This window comes from Diceros bicornis, chromosome 3, assembly GCF_020826845.1.
Source record: "Diceros bicornis minor isolate mBicDic1 chromosome 3, mDicBic1.mat.cur, whole genome shotgun sequence".
NCBI classification, from domain to species: Eukaryota; Metazoa; Chordata; class Mammalia; order Perissodactyla; family Rhinocerotidae; genus Diceros; species Diceros bicornis.
Genome location: NC_080742.1, coordinates 18,335,104 through 18,356,129, shown reverse-complemented (window position 1 = coordinate 18,356,129; position 21,026 = coordinate 18,335,104). Strand labels below are relative to the sequence as shown.

Genomic DNA, 21,026 nt, shown 5'->3' with positions numbered 1-21,026 from the left:
CCAGGCAGGCAGTAATTAATACGATCTTTCAAACATTCCCAACTACCTTGAAGGAAGTGATGAAATCTCTTTACTTGTCTTGTAATGTCAGAACTATTTCATGAAATTAGGCAGTTTCTCTACTGGTTTTAGAAACAGATATAAAATGTGTCTGTAAACCTCATTATAAGATGTGCAGCAGTGGAATATGTATTCTGAGCTAAGGAGTGAATTGCACTCAGACTTAAATCAGTTTAAGATGTGGATATATTTTCTTGGCTAAATAAAACTTTCAAAGTGTGTTTTTCTTATAAAGTTCTTATTTTATCCATGTTTATTCTTATATTTAAAACCCCAGATCTGAGTCTTTCACTCTCATATAATTTTGGCTTTACTGGTCTGAGGTTGAGAATCCTCTGACATATACTGTTTGGCATCCTTTCCCACACTTGGACATATCTGTGTTTTCACTGGTCCTCTCTTTGCATGCCCCACACCTGAGGAATAATCCATCCTTCCCAGATTAACCATTCCTCCCTCGGCTCTCAATTTTATCCCCTCCTGCCATCTCCAGGACCTTTCTCTGTCAATTATATTCTTATTCACTTTATTCTTCCATTTCATCCTCCACTGAATCCTTGGCTTAGAAACCTTATGCTAGGATAGAAACTAGACCTACACCTTCACCCACTGCCACTTCTGCTATACTGCTGATTTTGCCAAGGTCTTCAATGTTCTCATGATAAGAATATCCAATCGCCTTTAACCATTGAAATACCTCCATCTTCTCTTTGCATCGTTTGGCGTTGTAAAATCTCTCTTTACCCATTGCTTCTGCCGGAAGTCACATAAGTCCCCTCTTTCTCTGGCAGCTTTCTCTCAGTTTCCTTCGTTAGCCTGGCTTCCTCCTGGCTGTGAGTTGTGGGTATTCCCAGAGGTTCTGCATGGTCCTCTTCTTTTTACATATTCTTTGGCCATCTCATTCATTCATTTGGTTTTAATCATCTATTCTGTGCAAAGAAATCCCAAATATATATCTCTAGTCGTTTCCATTTTCTAAGCTTAATATTTGCATTTAAACTTACTGTTAGATAACACAAGCTGTATGACCCATTAACACTTCAAACATCGTGCTTCAAACCAATTTAGCTACTTCTCAGACTCTCTAACTAATGCGTAATCCCATCTCCTATATTTGTATTCTTACCACACATTCTCTCAAGAATCTATTTATCCTTGATATACAGTTGTGTATCTCTTAACGACAGGGATAGTTCTGAGAAATGCATCGTTAGGTGATTTCATGGTTGTGTGAACAACATAGAGTGTACTTACACAAACCTAGGTGGTATAGCATACTACTACCTAGGCTATATGGTACTAATCTTATGGGACCACCATCATATATGGAGTTCATCGTTGACCAAAACATCATTATGCTGTGCATGACTGTATAATTTCTCTCTAGGCATGTCACTGTACCTGGTAAGCTCAATAAACATTTGTCAAAATGAATTGAAAATTGTTAACTATGTCCATTGCTACTCATGTAATAAAATGAATTCATAACTGATTGCAAAGGCTAATCTTCATTTGCATATAGATTGTGTTGTCCAAAGACATAGCCTCCATATAAATGACTACAAAGAGTTGCTTTTAGACTTGGCTCAGATCGTCCAACATGGAGTTTGCATTTGAAAAAAAATTTTTTTTTTCCTGAAGTGAACTGGACCTGTTTCTTTCTATAAGTGACTTGTCTTAAAGGTGGACTCTGATGTCACAATTGGGTTGTTTTTTCATGAAATTATATGTAAAATATGTATATTTCATGGATGGAAGTTTCAAGGCTGAATAAACTGTACAGCAGTATTTATTCAGATAGAAGGCAGTAAGAAACATACTTTTGCATTTCTTACCACGTAAGTATCTGGCACCTTTACATAGATTTTTTATGTTGGTATTTAAACATTTGTGTCATTTTGAAAAACAGTATTTAGGCATATGTTTTTAATTGTACTGGGAAGCTTCCCTAATGATTGCTTACAAAGCCACAAGTCTCTCAAAGACTCCACTCTAATAGGAAAGTGCGTGCTGTGGCAGTGCCGCTGCCAACAGCATCTTTCTGAAGAGATGATAACTCAGCCACTGAACCTCATCCTCCTGATCACATCAGACTGCACTATAATTTAAAAACAGTGATTTCAATTTACCTGAAACTCTAACAACCAGTGTATTGGTATAAAATATTTGCTGCTCAAGTAGTTCTTGGATTGCTGGTGAAATTTCTTCTAAGTTCTCCGTACTTGGTTGCTGCTAAAAGTGAATAAAATAGCCTTTTCTGAAATAGAACTTGAGAGAATCATAGGTCACTGTTCCCAGGATTTCTTACCTTTGTGTATCTGAATGTCTTAGGAAGGCTATAATGTGTCTTGGGTGTTGCCAATCCCCAGAGAGCCCTTCAGCTGTTATGAATAAAGAATTATGCTCCAATTATTGCCACAATGAGGCAAGCTTCTCTCATGGCTTCCCTTTCCTCTGTACCATCATGGAAAATTCGGGGGAATTCGATGAAGACATTAGTTGTCAAAGAAGATGCAAATAAGTGTAGGAAAAACTTATGTGACAGTTAATTGGAATGTAAATACGATATTTTGTAGATGTATTCACTTTGAATATTATGAATGATTTTGTAATGCACAGAATCTCCATGGTAGTTGTGTGGGCGCAATGCCTGGTAACTGTTAAAATTAGCCCATTACAGTGTACTACACTAGCTGAGTTTGAGAGGCTGGTAATCTGGCCTTCCACTCTTATGGGACTGCCTCATTATATTTTGTGTGCTGCCAGATGCCAAGATAAATAAATACATAAATAAATAAAAGAAGGAAAGACAGAAAGAAAGAAAAAGAAAAAAGAAGGGAAGGAAGAAAAGTGAGCTTTGCCCTTTCATCTTTTATTTCTTACAGTTTGCATCATCAATGTCTGCTCTAGGAGTCAACAAACTACAACCTGGACCAAGTCTAGCCCACTGCGCATATGGTCCATAAACTAAGAATGTTGTTTTACATTTTTAAATGATTTTTAAAAATAACAAGAATATTTCGTGAGCAGTGAAAATTATTAGATTTTTAGATTTCAGTGTGCATATAGCTTTATTAGAATACAGCCACATCTGTTCATTTACATTTTTCCTGTAGATGGTTTTGTGCTACGACAGAGTTGAGTAGTTGCCACAGAGACTACTTAACCCACAAAGCCTGAAATATTTATTATTTGGCCTTTTATAGAAAAAGTTTGCTGACCCTTATTTTGTTTGATAATCAGATAATTTTAGAAAAATTAAGACTTCATAAAGAAACTATTTTCTGGGCCGGCCCCGTGGCTTAGCGGTTAAGTGCACGCACTCCGCTGCTGGCGGCCCGGGTTCATATCCCGGGCGCACACCGACGCACCGCTTCTCCGGCCATGCTGAGGCCGCGGCCCACATACAGCAACTAGAAGGATGTGCAGCTATGACAGATAACTATCTACTGGGGCTTTGGGGGAAAAAAAAAAAAAAAAAAAAGAAACTATTTTCTAATATGTAGCTATAATACAGGAATTCATAATGTTACCCAAAATAAATATTTCTCCTTTAATCTTGAGTAAAAATTATCTTGCTAGTCTATGAAAACTTGATCTAGACACTAAGTTTACTTAATTATTTTCCCATTCATTCCTGCAACTCCTCCTTCTGAAAAGGAACACAGGTTGAAAAAAATGTATTTTAAAAACAGTGCTTTTTTTTTTGTTTGGTAGTATTTGTTGATGACTTGTAACATTTTTTTAGTTTTTAGTATTAGGGCTGTGAGTATTTTTATGTTTCTTACTCCTTTTTTTTTTTTTTTTTTTAATCTTTAGGAAGGGCTATAAAACAGCAGGCAAGGGCTCTCATAGGATTAACATTTCTATTTTAACTTTGCCACCTACTGCTTACATCCAGGCCATTTGTTCAAAGCAGACTGTATTGCACAGTGAAGAGATTTTTGCCTGTTTTCTTTTTTGCCTCTGGAGTTACGAAAATACTTAAGAGTCTGGGTCAGATTCAGCCACGTTTTGTCAAATTTATATTTTTAGCACTATATATGAGTCAGAATGACATGTGGTTTCTGATGAAAGAATGAGAGTATTCTTGTGAATGGATGTTAGAGGTTTAGGATGATTTAATGCCATTATGATTTTTTAATGTAAGGTTGATACATGTGGTGTTCTGCCAGAATTCTTATATAGTGTGTACTGTTTCAAGCTTCTGATTAGCTTCTGTTTAACTGGATGAGTACTAAGTTGGAATGTTGGCTCCAGTAAGCCCTTTGAATGTGTGGAGTTTTAAAGTGTCTGCCACATATGTGACTAAAGCCTTAACGTGTTTGCCTGGCAGTGTTACAGGATAACTGCCTTCCTAGCAACCAGTCAGTTCTGGAATCGCATCTCCTGGCGTGGCACACTTAATGAACTGCAGAGCCAAGCATTTTGATTTTTAAAGAACTCCCTAAAATACTCCACGTAAAATTTGATAGCTGGAGCAGTGCATCTGAGTTCAGGAAAGACTGCCGTCAGTGGGAAGTTGTGCATGAATGTCACTCTAAGGATAATGTCTAGACTTCCCCCTCGCTGAGGAGTAAGGAACAAATCCCTTTATAAGTCACTGGCTTTTAATAACGTTGTGGTTCACTGCTTTCCAGAACAGAATCTGGAAACTTCTGAGAGTTTACCAAGGGTTCTACAGGGATTTTCACAGCAGGAAATACTAATGGAACAGAGTGGAATGATGGCAAATTGACAGGAGAAAGATGATTAATCACGGTGTGATGATTGCTTGATTATGTAGAAGAGTAGAAAAAGGGATATGTGACGAGAAAAAAAAAAGAAGATAGCCCCTACAGAGATTGCTAATCCAGAGACAAACGTTCTCGTTTAAATTTTACCTTAAAAAGACAATTTATTAAAAATAAGTATATGACTAATTGCTGAAAAAAATGTGTTTCAGAAAGCAGAATTATTTTCCTTTAAGCTACTCTTCAGAGATACATTCTTTTGAAGACGGCATGAAATTTTACATAAAGATTATATAAATTTTAGTGTTGCTAGTTTGCCTGAGTTACCCATTTATTTATTTAGTATTCTGCGTATTATGCAAATAAGTTTTCAGGTTTCTAAAATACTTTATTAGTATTATAATGATGCTAATTAAGTTTATTTACAGTGCTTACCTTTTGCCAGATATGTTGTTGAATCTCGTCCAACCCTTGTAACTATCCTATGAGGAATTGTGAGAATGTAGACTCCATGGGAGGCAAGAATATTTGTCTGATTTACTCATTGCTACAGCCTCAGTACACAGACACTATAGTGCATCACTCGGAGTCATCACCCAGTAGATGTTATCTGAATGAATGCGTAAATAGTTGCAATTGTCCTCCACCATGTTTGGACAGAAGCTGAGATGAGTTAAGATCACATAGATATTTAGTGCATGATACAATGAGAATATAAATTCTTGCTGTCTGATTTCACATCCGGAGCATTTATCCTCTTCCCATTACTGCCTCATTTACCATCACCACTTTACATTATTTTCCTTTTATGAAGTTAAGGTAATTTCATTTGTATTTCTCATTTTGCTATGAATTAAATGTGTCATTCATATATATCAAGATGATATTGCTGATGTGTTGACATTCAACATTAGCATCGGCGTTGCTTTGTTTGAGTGGCAGCCTTCACTTTTGCCCATCCACATGTTGTCGCCAAGTCTTACCTGTGAACAAGATGTATCTTACAAGGTGACAGAGAAGAGCTGGGACAAACTGGATTTGTGTGTGAGTTAAGTTACCTGTGCTGGAATTTAGCCTGTGACTGATATCTTTTTATTTCAGTTACCATATATTTAGGAATGAAGGAGGTGATATTTTGGGGCGAGAGGAGAAGATGCGTAAATGGAGTAGGACTTCACTTTCATTTCTGATGTATCACTAAATCTTAGTGCATTTCAAAATTTCTTTTGCAATGGTGCTTACATCTGTGTTCAAAATGTCTTACACACTCACCAAAATGCATATAAATCTCTTTGGTATGCTTCCCTTTACTAATTAAAGTGTATTCTGTATATTAGATTGATATATTTGGAGGAGTTCAGAATATCATTACAAGGACATAGTGCCTCTCAGCGGGAGAGATGGCAGTGATTTGCTCTGTAACGCTGGCTCTTTTACTATAGAATCACTGATATTTTTGTAGATGACTTGAAAACAACTACAGTCAAACCTCATCCCTTCATGTTGCCTTCATTTAACCCTTTACTTTTATCTGAATGTAAGAAAATTTTCTAGCCTAAAGACATTAATTTATGAAGTCTTTCTGGGGTGTGTTAAGAAATAATCACACTATGTTCTTGTTATTGATGTGCTGCCAAGTTTTCCTGAGGCAGGCTTGACAACCTTTGTCTCTAGAGGAAGAATTTCAGCCAGGCCAGGCCTTTTCCATGTGGCTACCTGAAGGAGGTCTATAGCCAGCAGTCAGTTGTGGGTGGGGGGGTGGGGGGGGAGCCAGTTCTTAAATACTTTTTTTATTGAACTGGGAAGAATTCACAGTGTAGAAAATGGAAAGAAATGTTTCATTTTAGAATATGAAGTGTAGTGTAAATTGGAACAAGAAGATTTGAAACTAGATATTCCGAGGTGAGTCTGTGGTATCAGAGTCATGTATGTTTTACTTAGTTGTATGCTTATTTTTCTCTTCCACTAATGATGTAGGTAAAATAATAGCCCCCTAAAGATATGTCCTAATCCTCAGAATCTGTGGATATGTCATCTTACATGGCAGAGGAGATTTTGCAGATATAGTTAATGTTATAGACTTTGAGATGAGGAGATTTTCCTGAACTGTCTGGGTGTGCCCAATCTAATCACATGACTTCTTAAAAGCAGAAAACCTTTCCTGGCTATTGTCAGAGGGAGAAGTGACAATGGGAGAAGTGTCAGAGAGATACTTCTGGCCTTGAAGATGGAGGAAGGGGACCATATGCCAAGGAATTCAGATGGTCTCTGAAGCTGGAATATGCAAGGAAGCAGATTCTCCTTAGAATATCCAAAAAGGAATGCAATCCTCCCGATGACTTGATTTTAGGCCAGTGAGCCCCGTGTTGGACTTCTAGTCTACAGAACTGTCAGATAATAAATGTGTTGTTTTAAAACACAAAATTCATGGTAATTTGTTAGAGCAGCAATATAGAAATTAATACAACTGGGTTTTGTATTCTAGCTTAATTGAAAGACTAGAATAAGACTATTTGATGTTTCTCTTAAGAATTTCTAAAATAAAGAATAACCAATTCTGATGTTTTAAAACTCTGGCAAAGCCCTTATTGATTAATGCAAAAAGATAATATGCTATGTTCTATAGCTCTTTCTCGACCTGTAGAGAATAACATAGTAATACATTACAAAGATGTTATTTATTCACTCATTAGAACTTACTGAGCCTATTGCATCCCAGGGTTTATGATGTATAAAGAAGAATAGCAATAGCACTTTTCTTTAAGGAGCTCATGGCCCAATGGAGGAGGCAATTCAGTCCAATTCAATAAATATTATTAAGCATCTGTTATGTGGCAGGCACTCTTACAGGTGTTTGGGATACATCAGTGAACCAGAGAGACTAAGATCTCTGCCCTTGAGGCGCTTACATTCTACTAGAAGAGAAAATGACCATAATAAATAAGCAAATTATACAACCTGTTTGAAATTGATAAGTTCTATGAAAAAAAAATGCAAAGCCAGTGAAAGGAGATTTGTGGTCAGGATTTGCCTCCTTGAGAAGGTTAGAGTTGAGCACAGACTTGAAAGAGTAAGAGAATTAGCCAAAGAGATATTTGGAGAAAGAGCATTGTAAAGTCTTCATAGAGAGCAGTGTGTTACAATCTATAATGTAAGGATCTGTAGAGTCCAGGAAGGGAGTGGATGCCTGATACACGTTTGAGATAGTTTTCTATTGCTGCATAACAAATTACCACAAAATTAGTGGCTTAAAACTACACACATTTATTATCTATCTTACAGTTTTTGTAGATGGACACTTAATTGGACTCTCAGTTCAAGGTCTCACAAGACTGCAATCGAAGTGTAAGCCAGACTGCATTCCTTTCTGGGGTTCAAGGTCTCTTCCAAACACACATGACTTTGGAAAAATTAAGTTCTGATGCAGGAATGAGGCCACTACAGTTCCCTGCCACATGGATCTCTTCATTGGCCATTCAAAATATGGTGTTTTGCTCCTTCAAGGTAAGCAGAGTCTCTCCTTTCAATCTGCTAAAATGGGGTCTCATATAATGTAGCATAATCATGAGATTGATGTACCATCATCTTTACATTATTCTATTGGTTAGAAGCAAGTCACAAAATCCACCTGCACTCAATGGAAGTTATATAAGGGCATGACTCATGGGGGGGGGGCGTCACCTTAGAGTGGATCAGCTGCTACTCATATACATTGTAAATAGATTGATTTGGCAATGATGTGGAGGATACATTACAGACAGAGTAAAAAAGGACGTTTAGGAGACTTTTAGTTTGTTATAGGCAAGAAATGATGAGAGCCTAAATTAAGACAGTGGTTAGAAGTCAGAGGTTGAGAGGAGTTTTCAAATTCAAGAGATGTTTAGGAAGAGGAAAGGACCTGATGATAACAAATTGATTTGGAAAAGGTGGGAGGGTAAAAAAGTGTCTAGAGTGTTTTGTAGATTTGTGGCTTGGCAAATAGGTGGAATGAAGTACCCTTCACTGACTAAGGGAATATAGAATCAGCAAGCAGATTTGGAAAGTAATGAATTCCTTACTGAATGGCACACTTATCCTTTCCTTTGATCTGTTATGCATCAGAGACTGAATTTAACACCTAAAATACGTTCTCTCTTTAAAAACTCACAGCAACCCAATGAGATAGAATCATTATCCTCATTTTACAATTGTGTAAACTGAAGCTTTGAGAGGTTAAACGGCTTGCTTAGGGTTGTGAAGCTATTATGAGCAGTATGTAATTAAATTCAGGCCCAGGTCTGTCTTGCATTGAGTTAAAGATTTGGCGGACCATCCAGATCGATAAGTCAAAGTGGGTGTTATTGTAGATACACTTCAGCAGAGAGGGCTGTGCTAGAGATATAGATATGAGAGTCATTAGCAATGTAGGTGTTAGCTGAGTCCATGACAATCCTTGAGGTCACTCTAGGAGACTATGCAGATAAGGATTTGACTCTGGGGAGCTCAGTTAAGGGGTAGGAAAATAAAGAGTATTTATCAAGAAGAGGAAGGAGTGATCATGAAAGTAACAGGAGCATAAGAGGAAGTAGTATCATGGTGGCCTGAAGAAAAGAGAGTAGCGGGCAGGAAAGAAACAGTGGTCAAGATCATCAGACGTGGCACAGTTATGTCTCAGTGCCCTTGTTGTAATATGCTGCTTTCCTTGTTATCCTGTCTTCTTACAGACAGCAACGTTTGAGAGGAGACTACAGTCCAGTGGAAAGAATGAGATGTGAAGAGGATGAAGTAGGAAGGGATTAACATGGGCAAATAAGTGGTGGGTGAGAAATGACCAAATGAAGAGGGGAAAGCTCCTTTCTTTACCCGAGCATCCAGAAACATGGGTAGATGTTCCAGGCCGATTTCTATATGTGGTATAAACTTTGAAAACTAATACAGAACAGCCTATCTTATGATAAAAATGGTGCAGGAGAATAGGTTAATTAGTGACCATATAATTCATTAATCTCAGATGAGTAATTCTTCCCCCAAACAATAAAGGATTAATTAGAAAGAGTTAGCCCCAAGGTTGCATCTTTTGAAATTTAATTGCTGCATCATTTGTAGGATCAGTAAAACATTTCATAGAATGTACATCTGCATTATTGAAAGTAAGTCCATTTGTTTGAAATTGAAATGTAAATAAAAGATTCATAACATAATACAGTAAGGGATACTAAAAAGTGATATGTAAATTTTAGTAATTACAAAATCCTAAAACATTAATTTTAGTGATTTCTGAGACTCTATTTGAGTATTCTTTAGCTGTATCACCAGGAAATAACTATAATAATCCATATCTTGATGGATTATCACTTGCTCTGATACTGTTATATTTTTTTAACACTCACAGAGAATATTAGCTTCTAGAACCAACATAAACAAACATATTATGTTGTAAACTTATTAAACACATTTTGATACGTTAGATACAGCAGATATTTTTCCTGAGGACAGACACCTTAGTTGAATAAATAATTAAGTCAAATGTTTAAAATGACACATTTTGCTATTTCCTGATTTTTTGGTAAGCCTCAACTAAATCAAGACTTATAATTTAGTCACTCCTTTTATAAGTGCCAGTTTAGTAATATCATTGACCTTAAGATTTCTCTTTCAGCCTTGCCCCAGAAGTCGACTTTTCAATTAACCTATCTAAACGTATAACTCCAGAACTTTTCACAGCAGTGATGGATACAAGCATGCATGTGTTTACCTGTAAGATTCTAGACCTACATGTGCAGTACGGCATGGCAAATGACAATTTCCAGAGACTTTACTCGTAATGACCAGTTCTAATTTTGGTTGGGATTTTTCCCAAACCTTGTTAAATACAGAATAACTTGTTAGAGTAGTTGTAATGAGTTGTTTTTGGATGAATTTTCGGGTAGGAATTAGGGAATATGCTTTGACATTCAAAGGACCTAGGTTTAAATCTTGCCCTCTATCAGGTATCAGTTTTATAACCTTGAGCAAATTATATAACATCTCTAAGCCTAGTTTCCTTAATTGTGGACTCATTCTAAAGATTAAAGAGATGAGATATGTAAAATCCAGAGCATACTGCCTAGAAATTAGTAAGCATTCAACAGGTACATTTATGCTTATACCTATATAGTAGATATGTATTTATTGAAATAGAGCATACATATCTATGAATATAAATGTATATTATGGGTATATAAGTATATATATGCATTCGTAAATATTTTTGAATTCCTATTATATGCCCTGATACTATTCTATTTGCTAGACATAAGTAGTGAACAAAACACACCCATGTCTCGCCTTTCATAGAGTTCATATTCTTGTGGGAGGAAACAGGCAATGAACAATAGGTGCATAATAATTATACAGTATTACCTAAATCTGAGTACACACTCTATTAGGAAAAGTGTAGAGAAAAAAAACTTTAATGACAGATCATAGATGAATCTGCTGGTAATATATGGGAGGCATTTCTTTTGTTTGGAAATTACAGATATAAGTAAGGCACTGGTATATAAGAATAGTAAATAAACAATTTATGTAACAGGCAAAGAGTGGGCATAAGGAAGGACAATTTCAGACCATGGAGAGTAAAATTATACCCTCTGAAGAGTTTACAAGAAAGGTTCACACCGGCTCTCTCCTTTGATCTTGAACAGCCTTGTCAGTTACGTAAGGCAAACACTATACCCACATTTTATAGAGAAATAAAAAGGATCACAGGAGACAGGTTTGCTCAAGTTTACACCACTTGCAAGTGTAAACCAGAATGGGTGAAATGGAAATAGAGGACACTATTGCAGATTTGGGGGAGTGGATGTATTTTTTCTGTTTAGTAGTGGTATAAGAACTGCTATTAACTGGCAGTGAGCAAAGTTATTTACTCCTGAGAGATAACTGCAAAAACAGAACCATCATAGAGCACAGTTACACACATACCAAGTGTTCAGCATATGGGAGAACAGGACTAATTGATTGTATCCCTTCTTATGTGACTGCTGTTAGGCAGGCTCAGTAGCAGTGTCCTGAATTAGCAGAGTAGCTTTAGTAGGTCTGCTTTTGAATATTTACATTCTACTTTATCATTTTAGTTATAATTGGAACATGATGTCAAATTCTAGCTTCACTTAATTATATCTCTTAAATTCCTATTTTTTATTGCTCAATTTACATATGATTAAAAAAATCTAGAAAATAAATGAACAAAAAAAGAAAAATAATCCCATTTTATATTCCCTTATTTGGAAACAAACGTGTTTCAGGATGCAGAAGCATTTGAATAGGAAAAGGTAATGTATACATATATATTAGGTAAAATGGCTGCAGAACCTTGGACCACACCCCATGAAATACACAGTGCTATTTCTGCAGTGAAACACAGAAATCTTCAAACCAAGTGCAATAAATAAAGACCATAAATAGCCTCAAGTAAGTGCAGGTCAGATTTTGTGACCAAATTAGTTCAAGTCAGGACAGGTTTTTACCACCAAAGAATTAAAAAAAAAAGGAAAAAGAACTTTTGAAATTAAGAGGTGCAGATAAAAGATAATGGGCCTGCATTAAAAATAGAATGTAATCTCCTACCCATATTGAGGGATTATACTCAAATACTGATTGTTTTTTCACTCTGTAAGATATCACAAATAGCTCTGCCTGGCCTTTTTTTGGGGGGGTAGGGGGTGGGGATATTTTATTTTACTACAACTTAAGATTCTCAGAAATGCCATTGTTTGTTTACTTTTTCTTTGTTTTTTTTTTTTTTGTGTGTGAGAAAGATCAGCCCTGAGCTAACATCTGATGCCAATTCCTCCTCTTTTTGCTGAGGAAGATTGGCCCTGAGCTAACATCCGTGCCCGCCTTCCTTTACTTTATATGGGACACTGCCACAGCATGGCTCGACAAGCAGTGTGTTGGTGTGCGCCTGGGATCTGAACCGGCGAACCCCGGGCCGCTACAGTGGAACGTGTGCACTTAACTGCTTGCGCTACCCGGCCGGACCCTGTTTACTTTTTCTTAAAGATCATTGGTTCGCAAAACTGAACAACACAGTGGTGTGTGGTTTTAGATGTGCTTTGACTGGGGCCTCAGCTTCTTTCTTTGGAGTTTCTGGCTTTATCCTCCTTAGCAGGGAGCAGGGATCAGCTTTATCCTCATGTCAACTTGTCTCATGCTTGCAAACGGCCACAGCAATTCCAAAACCTACCTGCAAGCCCGTCAGCCCTGATAGAAAGAGGGTCAGGTCTGATTCTCTTTATTCTTCCTATAAAACTGAGTTTCCGTTTTGTATTATTTCTCTTCAGATTAAAAGACATCCTTTAGCATTTCTTCCAATGCAAGAGGTCTTCAGGTGACAAATTTTCCCAGTTTTTATTTATCTAAAAAATGATTGATTTTTTTAAAGAATATTTTCACTGGATATAGAATTCTGGGTTGACTCTTTTTCTTTCAGCGTTTAAAAAAAATGTCATTCCATATCTTCTGGCCTCCATTGTTTCTAATAAAAAGTCAGCAATAATTATATTTCTTGTTCTCATGACATAATGCCTTTTTTCTCTGGCTGCTTTCAAAGTTTTTTTCCTATAAATTTTGTTTTCAGCAGTTTAAATATAATGTGCCTATGTGTGGCTCTTTTCATAGCTATTTAGCTTGGGCCTCACTGAATTCCTAGATCTACAACATAATATTTTTCATCAAATTTGGGAAATTTTCAGCCATTTTTCTTCATTTACTTTTTTCTTCCCCTATCTCTCCTTGTCTTTATCCTTCTCCAGTCTCTCCTTATTCTCCTTTCTAGTAATTACACATGTATTAGACTATTTGATAATGTCACATATGCCCAAATGTCTCTGCACACTTTCTTCAATCATTTTCTCTGTGTTCTTGCAACTGGATAACTTCTATTGATCTGACTTCAAGTTCATTGACTCTTTCTTCTTTCAACCCCAATCTGCTATTAAGTCCATGGAGTTAATATTTATTTCAGTTGTTGTACTTTAGTTCTAAAATATCCATTTGACTTTTGTACAGTTTCTCTGCTGAATTTTTCTATCTGTTCATTATTAAGACCATATCTTCCTTTAATTTCTGAATAACCTTTTAATGTTTTGAACATAGCTATAATAGCTGCTTTAAAGTTGTTATTTGCTGAGTCTAACATCTGGATATACTTGAATTCTTTTTCTTCTTGACTATTGACCACACATTCATTCATATTCTCTGTCTTCATATGTAATAATTTTGGTTGTTGTTGAATACTGGACATTATAGATGATATCTTGGCTTTAGAGTCTATCTTCCCCTGAAGAGTGGTAATTCTTGTTATAGCAGGCAGTCAATTATTAATGATCACCTTGAATTTGTTTAGACTTGTTTTACCCTCTGTTAAAATTTTTAAGCTCAAGGTAAGTCACTCTAATTTAGTAGGACTCAAACCTCAGACTCTCTTCCTGATATATCTTATCAGGTCTTGGTTATAAGTTTTGTTAGGACAGGCCTAAACTAGGTCTTGCTCTAGAATGTGGCACTTACTCTTATAGGCTCAGCCTTTCTTTAGTCAGCTGGATGCCAGGAGTTTTAACAAGGTGTTAGTGAGACCTGTCTACTCTGATATGGCCAGCACTCCAACTTCACCCAGCATTGCTCTTCTTCAGAACTGCTGAACCTATAATTTATCCATTCCACTCTCCCCATAGCAGCTGCAATCTGTTAAGCCTAGGGTGGTCTCATCCTGCAAATACACAGCCCAAGAATCAGCCAGAAACTCACAGGGGATTTCTACGTGGACTTCTGGAACCCACTTTCTGGGCACCTCTCTCTCTGATACCACGTGCCACAAAGTTTATTTGCTTCAGCTGCACCAAATTCTCATATCTTTCTCTTCATTTAGTGGGACCAACTTGCACTACTTGGACACCAGCTCTCTGCACATCTTTTGGGAAATTGTTCCCAGGCATAAAGTGAGGTAATCATGAAGATTATCTTGTGAGTTTCCCTTCTTTCAGTCTTGCGCTGTCTGTTATCTGTCACCTAGAAAGAGTTACCTAATACGGTTTGTCCAGTTTTATAGTTGTTTACTGCAAGAAGGCTATTCTCATGTCAGTTACTTCATCATGGCCAACTGCCATATGGCCCTCCAGGAGGATTTTTCTGATTGCATTTCTACCAAAGTGTTTGAAAACACCTATTTCCTTATATCTATGCCAACTCTAGGTTTTATCATTATTTTAATATTTGCAGATTAGGTGAGTATTTTTGTCATTTCGTATATATGCACTTTTTAAAATACAGACATCTGTATATATATAAATATATACAAACCATATATATATACACATATACACACACACTTTGATTTTCAAAATATCTGAAACTTTTTATTATGATTTTGCTTAGGACTCTCCCAGAGTATTTTAGTACATTCCAAATAAGTCATTAATTTTATATATTAGTAGAAAATATGTTATTTTAGCTAAATTTAAGCAGGAAGGAAATAAAAAATTAACAGATATACAAAAAATTAATTTAGTAGCTTCTTCTTTGACAAGTACAGACAACTACCAAGAAATGAAATAGCTTAGAAAGAATTGTATTGTTCATCTTCTGTGATTCTCAAATATTTGAACACATATATATTTCCTCTGTAAAGCTTATCTAAAATTAGTGCTTCTAAAAATTTATAAGTCTATGGTCTTAGGGGACCACATGGGGACCAACATCTAAATTTTTAGTAAACTCCCTAGGTGATTTTGAGTGAGAAAGTCTGAACACCACACTTTGAGAAACTACTTGTTTAACAGAACATGGTCTTTAAAAAAGCATGGATTGGGCCGGCGCCGTGGCCTAGCGGTTAAGTGCGCGTGTTCCGCTGCTGGCAGCCCGGGTTTGGATCCCGGGCGCGCACCAAAGCACTGCTTCTCCGGCCATGCTGAGGCTGTGTCCCACATACAGCAACTAAAAGGATGTGCAACTGTGACATACAACTATCTACTGGGGCTTTGGGGGAAAAATAAATAAATAAAATCTTTAAAAAAAAAAAAAAGCATGGATGGTAGGTGCTTAGGAGTCAAATGAAATCAATGGTATCAGCAAGTAAACTTTCAAGTCACTGAATAGTATATTTTCCTTACAATGCATATCATCATTTTAACAATTCTGAAAGATTCTGCAGCAAAGTACAAAGTATCCTGTTTAACTTAAGTTAACCCAGTACTATCTAAATTTATTTGCCCCTACACGCTTTTTAACAGCATCACACTTTGAGAGATGCTGAATAGGCAGTAGTTATTGATACTACCTTTCCAAGGGCCTCCCCTCAAATAGAGACACTTGAGATGCCATTGATGACCAACTGGGGCTCTGACTGCACCAAGGGCTAAAGCTGAAGGTGTTAACATCACAACATTTAAATGACCTATTGAAGAGTTGCCAGGTGAAAAGTGTGGCTAAATGTGAGAAAGTGTGCTAAATGACCTAGTTTAGACATATTTTATTTTGTTGGTAGCAGGGGACCATTCATGAAGAGAATTGCCATCTCTTTAATATTCACTAAACTTCTAATAAAGATGTTATAAACTCGTCAGTCAGTTTTATTCTCAAATTTAAAAAAATGCTATTAAAAGAATGTAGTAGCAGTCTGATAACCTAACAGGAAAAAGAAATCTATTGTAAATATGTATTTTAACTAACATGAAATAAGGCAGCCAATTGGTGAGATCTAATTATAGAAACTAACAATGTAAGATGGCTAGTCATCCTTCCCTCATTTATCTATACAGCTTTTACTTGCCGAACAACTTCTGCAGGTCTTTTTTTGGATTTGAAATGTGCTTCTTTGTTTTAATAAACAAATTAGTTCAGAAAATTATAATAAAGGAAGACTTGTCATTTAACAAATATAGTGATTTTGTCTTTTACACTATTAATTTTAATTCATAGATACTAGTAGGAATTTTCCTGCAGTAATTTGCCTGTGAAGTCATGCATGGAGTTGCTTAGGTTGACATCTGGGGAGACTAGATGAAGATAGTGATGAAGACAGAGAAAAGGGAGGAAACAGTTGAAGATATGACATTAGGATTTATATGTTTATCTTTACTAAATTGAATAAGGTGACTCCTTAGCTGGTACAAATTGATGTTATTTCACCAATACCTAGAATCAGGCTGGTTACATAATTTGCAGGGCCCAGTGAAAAATGAAAATTCAGGGTCCATGTTTAAAATTATTAAGAATTTCAAAGAGGTGACAGCAGAGCATTAACCTAGAATATTTTTAGAGTTAGCAACAGGAGGAAGGGACTAACCAGGTCTGATTAGGAGGCAGTATTCCCCCAAACCTCCAAGAGGCCAGAAGCCCAGTGGCAGGCAGACAGTTTCCTACACCAATTTCCAGGGAAAACCTCTAAGGACTGTAGTTTACATAACACTCAGCAGATAGATGTACAAATGACTATTTGAATGCCCTGCTGGGTAATGAGCTTTGTTTGATCACTTGTTTGAGACAGCCAACGCTTACTGTGCTGTGAATGCAAGCTGTTCTCCTGTCTGGAGACAGCGGAAAGGTTTAAGAATAATATTGCTATGTTCCTTTATATTACAAAGAAAAAATATATAAAAATAAACTATATAAGGCAGGAAAGAAGCTTGTCTGGGGAATTTTCTTTAAAGATTCAATGAAACAAAAGAAAATTAAAATCACTAAAGTGAGTGATAACAGTATGTTATCTTTATGTATAGATTTACATTGTGCAAATCACTTGTAAGGTTTGTCTTGCTTGATTCACACCACATGCTTTAATGTGTTCCAAATGTCCCTATTATCTGTATCTCATAGATAAGAAAATTAAAGTTCAGAAAAAAATGGTGACTCCAGTAATGTCAAAAGCTTAGTTAGTGGTCAAGCTACAACTAAAACAACTAAGTGACTCACACTTACTGAGGGTGTACTATGTGCCAGCCATCATGCTAAACAGTTTCCATGTATTATTCATTTAGTTGTTATTAGTCAGAACTCTTTCAACTGAAAGTGACCACACATCTTACTTGAACTAGTTAAAACAAAATAATGTTTTTTTCATGTTCAACTTGGAAATCCAGGAGACAGCCTCAGACGTAGCTAGATTTGTGTTAAAATGATGTTGTCAAGAACTTATCTCACCATCTTTCAGCTCTGCTTTCCTCTGTATTGTTTATTCTCCAATGGAATCTCTGCATGTGGTAGCAAGGATGGCCCCAGCACCTCCAGATTTATAGCCCTGATCTCAGAAGGAGAGAGGCTCCCACCCATCTAATTCCCAGGGAGGGCTGGGCCCTAACTTGTTTCCTTGCACACTCCTGCATGAATCACATGGGCAAAGGGATGCTCTTATTGGATGTACCTAAGTCTTGTGCGTCTCCCTGGAGCTGGGAGAGAGATGCACCATTCCTTAACCATGTAGACCAAGAATGAGAGAGGTGTTGTTTCCAAATGATGCCTTATGGTGTTCTTACCAGAAGAAGGGAGAGTGATTCTGGCCTTACTAACAGATATCCATTACAAAAGGTATGATTATAATTTACATTATACATACAAGCAAACTGAGGCTTAAGGAAAAAAGAAGATACTCTGCTTCACTGTAACTATATTGTAGGCATGGTGCTTTTCCCAAGAAAATAAAAGCACTATCCCAATTCTGCAGAACAATAAAATGGATTTGTAGTTATGCGTACATTCAAGGAATGCCATTCTCACTATCCCTAGAAGGAAGACATTTGATAACTATATTATCATCACCTTCAAACTAAAGGGTACAGAGATGGTTTTATGGAGACATAAGTAATTGGGAGTTTTATGGACATTCTGGAATGCATATCTCTCAATGACTAACATTTTAATGGGAACACACTTACTACTCAAAAAACCAGGAACTCTAGACTCTGAACTCTTGACTGTTACGCCTACTTATCTTTGCATCCATTCTGGACATAGTGCCTGATGCACTGAAGGTACTCATAATTTCTTGTTGAATCAATGAGTGAAAATGGATGGAAGGCAACACAGTCTGCTTATTTACTAAGTAGTGAATGATACAGCCCAAGAATACCTCGGAGGTATTTCCTATACAGGGAACTGAAGAATTTGTGAGTCTGTTTTGAAAAGCTATAGGTGTCTACCATGACTGCATTTTGAGAGAAACTGTCTCATTAACATGTGCCTGCTTAGAGAGCAGCCATGGGTGGTTCCATAAGTATTGGCTCTTTCCCAGTGCCAAAACTGACCGAAATGACACTCAAGCATTTGACAACTGATCTGTCCACTAAGTATTGGTTTATGATATGACTTAGTCGTGATTAAACTGGACCAAATTAAGGCTCCAGAGTGGAGCCTTGTAAATGGTGTACAATAGAGTTGGGATGTTTGTTTCTGAGGCCCCGAGTACTAGAGATCCTTCCCTAAGTTATTGATCAACTGCTAGAACTATCGCTGTGTCTTTTGAATAGTCCAGTCTCAGTGAGGTCTTGCATTGTGGTAAAACAACGGCATAATCATGTATAATTCTGAGTCCTACATTTTAAATGGGATGATACCAAACCGCCAGGTGTTCAGAGAGAGGCAGGGAAAATGGTTTGGTGTTGACTTTGCATAACGTGTGCCTGAAGGGAGTGCTCATGCTTAGACCAGAGCAGGAGAATCTGCGGGGGTTACAAAGATAAACTCAGAGAAATGTGAAAAAGAGATGGCATGCATTCTCGGTAGCTGTAGAAGAAAGGCCAATAAATTGAAGAAACAGGGAGGTAGATGTGTTTACATTCAATTAAAGAAGAAATTTTCCAACCTTTTGCTGACCTGTGAGAGAGTGATCTTGGATGATAAAACTGCAGTGATAAGATATTGCAGATGAGATTTCATTGGATAATTAGAGATTCTTCAATTTAAAGAATGTATTATTGTCCAGTTTATAGGAACTTTTTTTTCTTAGAAAACTAGGCTAATTATCAGAGGTGGAGTTACCATAAACTTTAGAGTTCCTCATTTTTAATTCTTCGAGAAAGACCCAAATAACTCTGTTTTTTGTATTTTTGTGTTATTTTACTTAAAGTCCCCCCCAGATTACATAAGTTTAAGGTCTCATGAAACCTGAAATGATCATTGTTAATAGTGATGATTCACAATACCACAAGGATGTAAGGCTATTCCATTCAGATTTGAATGCACAAATTTGAATTCCTATTCTAATTTATGCATATAAAAACTTTAATATGTGGAGCTAGCCCTGATGGCCTAGTGGTTAAAGTTTGGTGTGGTCTGCTCTGGCAGCCCAGGTTCGGTTCCCAGGCATGGAACCACAGCACTTGCCTGTCAGTAGCCATGCTATGGAGGCGGCTCACACAGAAGAACTAGAAGGACTTACAACTAGAATAAACAACTATGTACTGAGGCTTTAGAGAGGAAAAAATAAATACAAGAGGAAGACTGGCAACAGATGTTAGCTCAGGGCAAATCTTTCCCGGCAAAAAACCCCACAAAACTTTAATATGTGGAATTCTGATAAGAACAAATATGTTCATTTGTGATACAGTGATGAAAACTGAACCATTGTAATGAAGGGCTCTGCAGAAATGCTAGCTCCTAAAGCACCAATACAAGTAAAGGAATTAAAATGGATATTTATTTTCTGGAAAGTCAGATTTAAATAATACATTTTATCATAGAACCAGACACATAGTAGGCATCCAATAAATATTTGCTTCTCCATGGAAATCTTGCATTTTTATGATTTTATTTAAACTTGATTTTCAGGTAGAATCATTACCAATACTTAAGTTTACTTATATTTTTGCAAGGGGTTCAGATAAGTTGACATCCAGTTTTATTTTGTAGAAAAATATGCTTTTACCTTTAATTGTCTGAAAATAAAATGGAAATCTACTCATCATTACCAGCAAAACAAAAAATAACTAAAAAGACAAGCAATAAATGAAAACGGTCTTCTAGTTTTTATTGCAAATGAGTGAACAGCACATTTTGCACTATCTTTTTATTGGCCCATTTTATAGCTGCTGTTTGTGTAATATTTTATAAATGTCATGAATAGAGTATGTTTGTTGTGGGTTCTTTCAGACAAAATGATCATTTATGTAAAACATTGCTCTCATAGTAAGTTAAAATATTAGGTGAAAAAGGAGCCAGTTATCTCATATGAGAATACTTAATTCAGGGCCAGCCCTGTGGCTTAGCCGTTAGGTGCTC

The 21,026-nt window shown here is 36.6% G+C and overlaps 1 protein-coding gene across 4 annotated transcripts in view; it reads left to right on the top strand.

Moving 5' to 3' along the window:
- SEMA3C (semaphorin 3C) overlaps positions 1-21,026 on the top strand; it is a 296,048-nt gene that overhangs the window by 250,183 nt on the left and 24,839 nt on the right. The window lies entirely within an intron of this gene.